The 10,244-nt window shown below is 35.3% G+C and overlaps 1 long non-coding RNA gene across 1 annotated transcript; it reads left to right on the top strand.

Annotated features, from left to right (window-relative positions):
• The first annotated feature begins 3,971 nt into the window (after positions 1 to 3,971).
• Positions 3,972 to 8,361, top strand: LOC144617360 (uncharacterized). Its single transcript, XR_013557761.2, has 4 exons — positions 3,972 to 4,347; positions 6,522 to 6,630; positions 6,713 to 6,789; positions 7,088 to 8,361. It is a non-coding gene; the product is annotated as an uncharacterized LOC144617360 (long non-coding RNA).
• Positions 8,362 to 10,244: the final 1,883 nt, after the last annotated feature.

The raw sequence follows: 10,244 nt of genomic DNA, 5'->3' as shown, positions 1-10,244 counted from the left end.
AAACTTGTGAAATTTACTTATGAATCTTATATAATACATAAGTATAAAATGTACTCATAATATATTCCAATAAGATCTATTTTTCATATATAAAAGTATATAGTGTATGATTATATATATTATGATATATATATACAATGTTATATGATACATATTATATATGATTATATAATATAATCTTAATATATACATATAGTATATCCCAATAAGATTTATTTTTCACACCTTTGTTTACTCACCATTTTTCTCTGGTCTCAAATAAAACCCAGACTTGTGGCACTGGATTATTAATAAGGTACCAGTGGGAATTTTAGTAATCTAGAATGGAGAAAAGGTAGGGACAACATTTTATTCTTGGTTAGTCACTAAGATTAAACTGAAACAAATTTGTGAATTCCCTTCTCTTTCCAGAGGCTTGTATCAGGGTGGGGCAAAGAACCACAATGAAGCCTACTCTCACAAATTATCTTGGTCTGGCCAGACAGACTGGGAACTTTCTGGTTTATTGGCCCTAGAGCAGCCCTGATAACTGGGGCAGAGGGTGAAGCAGGGAGGCTCTGAGTGTTCCCTGCTCTCTAAAGGACTGATTTCCCATCTGCCATACGGTCAACATGTTTTAGTAAGTGTTTGGCCTCACAGGGAAAGCTGCCAGCATCGTTTCCTATCTGGCTCTGCTGTGTCAAGTCCAGAGGAAACCTGTTTCAGTCACTGTTCTCCTGGAACCACCCACATCATTAGGCAGGAAGGGCAGGGGGAGCGTGGAAGTAAGATGTGAAGACGTGTCATTGAAAAGAGGTGGTGTTTGGGAAAACACTTTGGGGCGTGTCCTGGTTACGAAAACAAAGAAGGCTAGGCCCAAAACGCCTGGAACTGGGAGGGAGTTTGTTGTAATCAAGAGCCCAGTCTCTGGAAGAGGATGGGAGGAGGGTATGTCCTCAGAGAAGGTAACCCGTCGGGATTCCATCAGTGACAGCAGTTGAGTTTGGCTTAGTCTCTGCTAGTCCTTTCGGCTGGCCAGAAACATTTGCTCTGTGCTCTTTTTCAGTCTGCCCTAGCATTTATCCTATCACAGCAGAATTGACAGTCATTATAGCTCTGTCCATCTTTCCCTTCTCCTGCCCTATATATTCATTTTTTTTATTCCTTCTTTCCTTGCTTTACTCCCCCCTATTATTTTGTTTGTTTGTTTTTATTCATGTATTCAATTTAACTGCTGACACCTATAGATACTATATGGCTTTCTTAATATCTTCAGAACACAAAGACTAATGGTCACTTGTTTGAGGATATGGACAAAAGCATATTTGTAGTAAATACCATGTGTGTAGTTTATAAGGTTTATAGAATGTTCTTTTGGCTAAAGGGATTATTTTGCCATATGGGAGTTGAATCAGGAGCTTTTTATTGCTGGTGCTTTGAGGAACTGAACTTAATCTAACCTTACCGAGGAATGTTGAAGAATGTGACTAATTGTATATGCTGGTTACACTGTCAGGGGCAACTGTAGGAAGTACTGATAAAGAATCATGAAGAACAAAATGAGAATAAGCTGGCTCAAGAATTATGAAAAACAGGATGTCAGAGTTCACTTGATGGAACTACTGATGCAAACTGAATAACTACTGATGGTTTATGAAAAGTAGGACAACGAATTGTAACTTCAAGTCCGTATTAATAGAGCCTAATATCCATTATAGCTTTGTAGCCACTTGCTGGCTGCCAGCATGAATTCAGGTTTTTGTTTGGTTTAGTTTGGTTTGTTTGGTTTTGCTCAATAGTAAACTTACCTAATTTATATTTATGAATTGGCCCATTCATTTGGACTTCAATTTCTTTTCTCTCCCGCCAACAATGTTGAATAAATATCATTGTGTTGGCTGGTTTGGGCCTGACCTCAAGTTCCCTTTTCTGCAGTTTACCAGCAGGAATATCAGTAAGCTGCTGGTAAGCGGCGTCCTCATTTGCAAATTTGGAATGATAATAGCTACATTGCAGGAATGTTGTAAAGATTAGAGGCACTTATGTAAAGCCTCTGGTATATAGTGGGTAATACCCAGTAAGTATTCTGTAAATGAAAGAAATACTGCTTATGACAAATTAAATAAATTATGAATATTTCTTTGCATGGAATATTATGTCATCATGTAAAATAAAATTTCCAAAGACTATATTACTGTGGGACAAATGCTTATGGTAAAATATAAAGTATAAAGGTCGGCCACCAGACCTGACACATGGTATGATTTAAACAGTACAGATAAAAATTCTGCAAAGAAGAAATGTTTGGAAGGACATAGACCAAAATGTAAAAGTGTGTGCGTTGGCTGTGTCCCCCCTTTTCCATGTTGGCAAAGCATGGCTTTTATGAAATGGAAATAGCAGGTACTGCTTCGTTAGACCTGTTGCATGCACCTGTGGCAGGGACACCAGTTCTGGGCAGCGGAAAATATAAGAAAGGATTTTCTGAGAAAGGGTTTTCCTCTCTAACAAAAAGCAACACATGGGAGCCCATTTGGGGGCCCCAAATATTGTCATATTTACACATGGTACCTAGTATGGGAGCGCCATCTTGTAAGCATGATGATTATCAAGTCAATATAGCAGGTATGGCAGACAGAGTCCTGCCACCTGATGAAATTGTGGAGTTGCTCTAGCAAATCTGGAAATATTTTCCTCCAGAGTTTTTGGTTGTAAAGTAACAAAACCCTATTTTTTAAGCGTCTTTCAGCAGTGTGTTCTGTTACTTGAGGATGAATATTCACTAACTGATTTGAAAATATAGCTATTTAAATTTTTAACTAAAATTTTTTTCTCAACTTTTTCACTTTTCCAGATTTCTAAATCTTTAAATTAGGAAAAAGTATCTTAGGTAGCAAGTTATTGGATGTTCACATAGTAATATATTGGTGTTATTTGACCTTAACTGAAGGATGGTTTCTAAGAGCTCTTGAATAACCAACCATTTCCTCTCTTTCCTTCACACCCTCCTGACTCCTCAAAATACTTTAAATGTCACCCCAGTAATTGCTACCATGCAGATCAAAAGAATGCATGAAAGTCTCTTTTGATTATTTCCATTTTGACCAAATTGTTGGCTCTCGCATATATTATACAAAATATTACAAAATAATAAAGATGAATAGCATTCACCAACTTGGCATTTATGGATGGCTATTTTTTTTTTTTTTTTTTATGAAAGCTCTACACCCAGTGTGGGGCTTCAACACATGAACCTGAGATCAAGAGTCACATGCTCTACCAACTGAGCCAGTCAGGCACCCCTATTTTGTTTCTTTTGTTCAGTATAATCACCTACCATTACTATGTCTCTTATCATTTATGGTACCAAGTAAAAGTCAACAATCATGATTTAACATGTGATTTTTTTTTTCCAGCAAAGTGTTATTAGAAACCTTAAAATATTTATTTTAAAGTTCCTGTGACCTAATTCTTATCACAGGAGAATTCCCTGCCTTATTTTTTTATATGCTATACAGTTATAGGGATTTTTGCAAACATATTACCTAAGCCTTCATTTTATAGACCAGAAAACTAAGGCTCAGAGAAGTTAGGGGCTGGGGCAAAGATTGCACAGTTGACCGAGAAGGAACCTAATGACCCATACTCTGTGACTACCGACCGAGAACTCTTTTAGCTAAATATTACAAAAAGTAAAAACTTCACAGTAGCTACTTTTCCCATTTAGCTTTTTTTTTTTTTTTTTTTTTTTGTGAAACATTTTCTTATTAAATGAGGGATGACACAGATGCCAGGTATTATAGTCACAGTATTAAAATTCTGGGGCCAAACAGATTTATTTAATTTGGTGCTTTTCAAAAAAAAAGTGTTTTGTGATTTTTCTCTTTATACCTTAGTAAAATTTTATATATAATACATTTGCAAATATAGTGTCTTAAAGTTAATGATTTCATTTTTAGTTTAGAAAATACGGACATGGTATTAATGTTAGGGCTCAGCATTTCTCTTCATATTAAGTTGTTCTCAACCTTATTAAACCTTCTTGCTTTCACAGATTGATAGGAAATAATGACAATATAGAGGACATCAAACAAGGGGAAGATATTTTGGCTTTTTATTTGATACTCCAGGAAGATCTGATGTCATATCCCTAAAAGGACAAATCAGACCAAAGTGAGGCTCCAAGACGACTGGGCTTTTTGGACATAATCTTATCAACACACAATCTGGGGAAAAATTACTCACACCCTGAAAACCTTAGTTTTCTCATGTGTTAAATAGGGACAATCAAATACCAATTTCTGAAGACTGTTCTAATAATTAAATGAGACATTCCTTATAAAACACTTAGCAGAACACCTGGCAAATGTAAGTAACATTGATTGATCTTTGTAGATGCCACTCTCCCATTAGTCACTTTCATTTTATCTTCTCCTTTTCTCTTTCCTCCAATTAATTTTACATCCTTTCCAACTTTTTCCTGTCCTTTCCATTTCTGCCATCTTTCCGTTCTTCCACTCTTCCTTTTCCCAGAATCTTCTTCTCTAGATATTTATATTTTTTTCATTCTGTGCAGATTGTAACCTTAGCTAAGTAGTGGTGGCACTCACAGAGTTGCTGACTTTCAGTCTCTTCTATTCCTCTGCCTAATGGTTATCATAGATCTTTTTTCTCTGTCTCAATCATACTTCACTTTAAAAAAAAAAAAAAGAGGCATACCTCCTTAGTAGATCTTTTGGTTCCTTGGTAGATCTGTATGTTCTCTTTAAGACCCCAAATATAGATATTTAAAATTTGCAGTTTGCGAAAAAGATGAATTTAATTTCCTATGTAGTAAACACAATAACTAACATTTATTTAGAGCAGACTATGTACCAAGTTCTGTTCTGTGCATTTCATGTTTATTAACTGATTTAATCACCCAGAAGGGCACAACACAAATATTGTACCTAGAAGAGCCCACCACCTGACAGTTTTTATTTTGTATTTCTTTAAACATTTAATTTTTTAATTTTAAATTTCTTTTATTCTTTTTTTTTTTTAGAGAGAGAGAGAGAGAGCATGCATCTGAGCAGGAGAGGGACGGGGGAGAGAGAGAGAGAGAGAGTGAGAGAGAGAGAGAAAGAGAGAATCCTAAGCAGGCTCCTTGCCCAGCATGGAGTCCAAGGTGGGGCTGGATCTCACAAGCGTGAGATCATGACCTGAACCAAAATCCATAGTGAGATGCTTAACCGACTGAGCCACCCGGGAGCTCCTAACAGGTTTTTTTAATTAAATATTTTTAGAATAAAACTGTATGCCCACTATATAAAATTATGACAATATTAATAAGTGCATAGAAAGTAGATTGCTCCTATAATTTCATGATCCTGATATAGTCAGTTACCATTTTAGTATATATCTTCACACATGCATATATGTTTTGTAGACATACATATCATATAAATGAGATTGTGATAAAGTATTTTGTGATAAATATTTTGTGATAAAGTATTTCTTGATGTTGAGGTAGGGACTGTAGATTAGGTTCTAGCAGGGAAGCACAGTGATGCATATTCCCTTTACTGATGAAAGGTCTTCTTCCCTTTGGAAAAGTCAACATTTCCCAGTCACCACACATATTCAAATTACAGTGGCAAGGATGACGTATGGTGGTGACAAATGACAGATTGGGAGGAAGTAAAGAAAGGTTACTACTCTACAATCTCTGTGGGAACTTATTGTTATCTTGGAGAAAGCTAGTGAGGCATCTCTGGATCTCCATGATCTTTATCAATCAGCATGCACCTATTACCATTCTCTAAAAGGTGATTTTTATAAGAGAGGCATCACAGATGTTCTGAGAAGATAGCAAGTGGAAGATAGGTCTCTTCTTTAGAACTCCTAATAGAGTTCCTTCCATTGATGCTTTGTGTTTCATATTACATAAAAATACAGAACTGATAGAGTAGTAAGCTTCCATAAGGAGGTTTCACTAAGAACTATTATCTTTGGCCTAAAACTTCAGGGTTCACCTAGGTCAGCAATGTTGCAGAACAACAGGTAGGGAGATTCTGAAATTCTTACAATAGGTCACAAGGAGTTGACTCACAGACTAGGTTAGACCAGAGGTAGGTTTATAGCTGGAAAGAGGAAGGAGAGAGAATTCTTGAAGTAATCAGGATTAAACCAATTGTGAACCTTCTGCTTTGGGAATGATGTAACTGGCAAATTTTGTGCCCTTCTTTTATGGCCCCACCCATGATTAGTGCTTAAGTCAAGATGGGAATTTCTATTAGATGAGTGATACAGTCAGTGGATTAATCTGAGAAAATCAAGGGCAGTTTGACATTGAAAATATTGACTGAACTTGTCAGAGAAGTCAATTTATAAGTGAGAGGTGATTTATATCTACAAGTGAGGACCTGACATCTTGGTGTCCCACTAATTTTACTGTAAGTCTAGTGTCAACTAATTTATTTATATTTGGGGTAAACATTTTATATCACTATAATAAGATCTTGAAGAGATAGTGTTTTGTTTTGTTTTCTTTTCTTTTCCAGTAACACGGAGTTGCTGGTTACAGACCAAACCTTCCCTTGAGAATGTGACATGCTGGACAACATATAAAGCCATCAATCTGAAGGCAATGGGGAATTCTGAAGCCACAAGGTAGGTCACGATTCCTGGGAGAAAGTGCATTGGACAAACTGAGGAACCTTCCCAAATCTTCTAGGGCCTAACTGTCTTCCAGGTCCTCAAACTTACTGTGGATCTAAGGTCACCACCACTTCATCCATAGATCCACAGACTGCCTCAGCCTCTGCCCAGGTGAGGCTAATCTCCAGCATGGAAACCTTTGTGCTTGATGTGGTCTGAGCTGCTGCAGCTATGGCAGGAGGCCCCACTGTACCCAGCAAGTATCTGATTTCTGTCACTAGTTCAGGAATTGGATGAAGCAACATGCTGAAGGCTATAGAATTTTGTTTCCACAGTAGGTCTGAAGAGGGCAGTTGAAAAACTTGGGAATGCAGAGAAGTTAATGCCTTGTGGGGTAAATTTTGACCAATGAAAGAAGTCATTCAGTGGAGGAAGCCCCTGAATAAATTCCTCTTCCTTTCTCCAACAGACTATTCCAAGACAGGCTGCATCCAAGCAGTGAGCTGCGTCTCTTTGTGAAGCTGTGGTCATCTGCGATATTGCACTAGTTTGTATTTGCCCTTCCTTCTTTTTTGCCCAACTTTCTTTTCCCTTTACTTTGGTGTCTCAGAGTTATACCTCCCATTTTTTTCTAGGGAACTTAGGCTAAGACAGAATGAAAGTACAGAGAAGTGAGCCCAATTTAGCTCTGTAGACATTTGTCTATGTGTAAGCAGAAAGCAAGAGGCTGAGATGCTGAGCAGAGTTTCCAACAGTCTTACAGTGTTGATAAGAAAAAAATGGACTTAAGGACCAAGGAGGAGAGGCCCAGGCAAACACTCCAGTTCTAGCTTGTAACTCCAGAAGGGACAGACATTACCTCAAAAATAATGAAGCTGGAATTAAATCAACTAAATCTTTGATGTAATGAAAATTAATCTGCTCTTATCCAACTGCCAAACAAAAATATATTCTCTCTGGAAGATGGTATTGTCTAGAGTCTTAAAATATCTGTATAATTTATCACTTGTATTGTCTTGTGTGGCTGCAAATAAACAATTACTATGTTTATCAGGAGATGAGACCATATGACAGAAAAATAAGAGAAAACCATATTATAGAAACATACTCACTGGAAATCCAAGTATTGGATAAAATTTTAGCATAAAACAGGAAAATATTAAAATTCTTCAAATATAAATTCTATAAATTTATAGAATCTATAAATTGAACTAAAATCTATAAATTGATTGAAGCAGATTAGGTACAATTAAAAGAGAGCATTAGTAAATTGGAACACAGACTGGGAGAAAATATCTACTACAAAGCACAGAGAGAAAAGAAAATGGAAAATACACACACAAAAAAGAGGAAACATACAAGATCTATGGGAATGGTGAAATATTTAACATGTATGTAATTGAAATCTACCAAAAAGAAAAAAGAACAGATGAGAAAATGAAGCAGACAGAAAATTTGAAAATCAAAATGACAGGACTTAACAAAATGTCAAGCCACAAATTCAGGAACTTATAAACACCATTCAAATTAAGTACAGATAAAACAAATATGGGTATATCATAGTAAAAGTGTTCAAAAGAACAAAGACAAAGGCAAAATATTAATACAATCCAGAGGAAAAAGATATCTGATCTTCAAAATAGCAGCAATTAGACAGATTTTGAATTCTCAAAAAAAGAAGGTAGGCCACAAACATAAAATGACATCTTCTATCAGAGCTAGAGGAAATTAACTATACTAGAATTTGATAACCACAGAAAATGTCTTTTTAAAGTGAAAGCAAAATAAAGATATTTTCAAATAAAAAAAAACAGAGAATTATTCACCAATTTATACTAAGGAAATACTAATGGGAGTTCTTTAGTAAGAAGGTAAATTATTCCAGACAGAAAGCATAATGAAATTGGAAGAAATAAAGAACAACAGAAAAGATAAATACATGGGTAAATCTAAACGAATGTGTAATGTATAGAATAATAATAATATCTGGAAGTGTTTGAGTTCTATACAGAAGTAAAATCCATGACAACAATAGCACAAAATGTAGGGAAAGGGTAAATGGTGTTAAACTGTTCCATGAGACTCGTGTGGCTTGTGAAGTAATTTATAGTTTTTAAAAAATATTTATTTATTAATTTCAAGAGAGAAAGCATGAGTGAGGGAGGGGTAGAGAGAGAATCCCAAGCAGGCTTCTCACTGTCTGTCCTAAGCCTTAGGAGGGGCTCGATCTAATGAACTGTGAGATCATAACCTGAGCCTAAATCAAGAGTTGAAGCCTTAACCAACTGAGCCACCCAGGCACCCCTGGGAAGTAATTTAAATATTACTTTTTGTCAGACTTTAACAAGTCAAGGATGCATGTAGCATTTTCCAGAGTAAAAGCTAAAAGAATAGTGAAAATGTATAATTAGCAAGCAATCCAGGTGAAATATATAATAAATAAAAGCCTAATTCAAATCACTGCAGACAAGAGGGAGGAAAAGAAAGGGAGTGGCAGAGAAACAGCAAGAAAATCAAACATTAAATTTGAACTTCTAAACATAAGTAATTGTGTCAAATGTAAACAGGCTAATATTCTAATTAAAAGACAATAATTATTAGACTTGATAATAAAAATATTATGTTCTGCTTGCAAGAGATACATCTTAAATATAAGAATGCACAAAGATTAAAGTAAAAGGACAGAATGTGTAAACCATACGGACACAAAACAATACAGGGCTGATACACTAATATCAGATAATGTAGGTTAAAAACATTTACTTAGGGATGAATAGGACATTTCAAATGATAAAAAGTTTAATTCATCAGGAAAATATAGTATTCTAAATTCAAATGACTTAACAAGAAACTTTTGAAATATATAAAGCAAAACCATACATACAAAACCGCAAGAGAAGAAATAGGCAATCACGGTGGGAAAATTTTAACACAAATCTCTGAATAACTGATGGAGCAAGCCAAAAGAGGAAGGGGGAGGAAGAGGAGGAGGGAGAGGGGGAAGATGAGGAGAAAGATCAGTAGACCTTCAATAGATCTGAACAGGACAATTAACAAAATTTACCTAATTCACATATATATAAATCATTGTAATCAGCAACTGTTGCATGTGCATTCTTTCTAGATACACATAGAACATTTGCCAAAATTGATTATATGGTGAGCCCCAAATAAAGTGTCAATAAATTCCAAAAGATTGAAATGTGGTCATTCTATGATGACAGTTCAATTAATCAAGAGATCAATAAGCAAAAGATAATTAGGGTTAAAAAAAAAAAAAAGCCTCAACAGTTACCTCCCTCCATAGACAAAAATTAACTCAGAATGGACTATATACCTAAATATAAAGGAAGAAAATATACAAATCTCCCATAAAACATGTAAATCCTTTGTGACCATTGGTAGGCAAAATTCCCTAAAATGGGACACACACACACAAAAAACAAAAAGCGCTAGCCATATATATACATATATATACATATATGTAAACATATGTATATATGTTGCCATATATATACATATATGTATATATGACATATATATGTATATATATGTTATATATATGTATGTATATATACGTATATATACATACATATATATAACATATATATATATACATATATGTA

Source organism: Panthera onca, chromosome C2, assembly GCF_046562875.1.
Source record: "Panthera onca isolate mPanOnc1 chromosome C2, mPanOnc1 haplotype 2, whole genome shotgun sequence".
Lineage (NCBI taxonomy): Eukaryota > Metazoa > Chordata > Mammalia > Carnivora > Felidae > Panthera > Panthera onca.
Note: the sequence above shows the minus strand (reverse complement) of the source record. Positions and strands in the feature narration are given on the sequence as shown.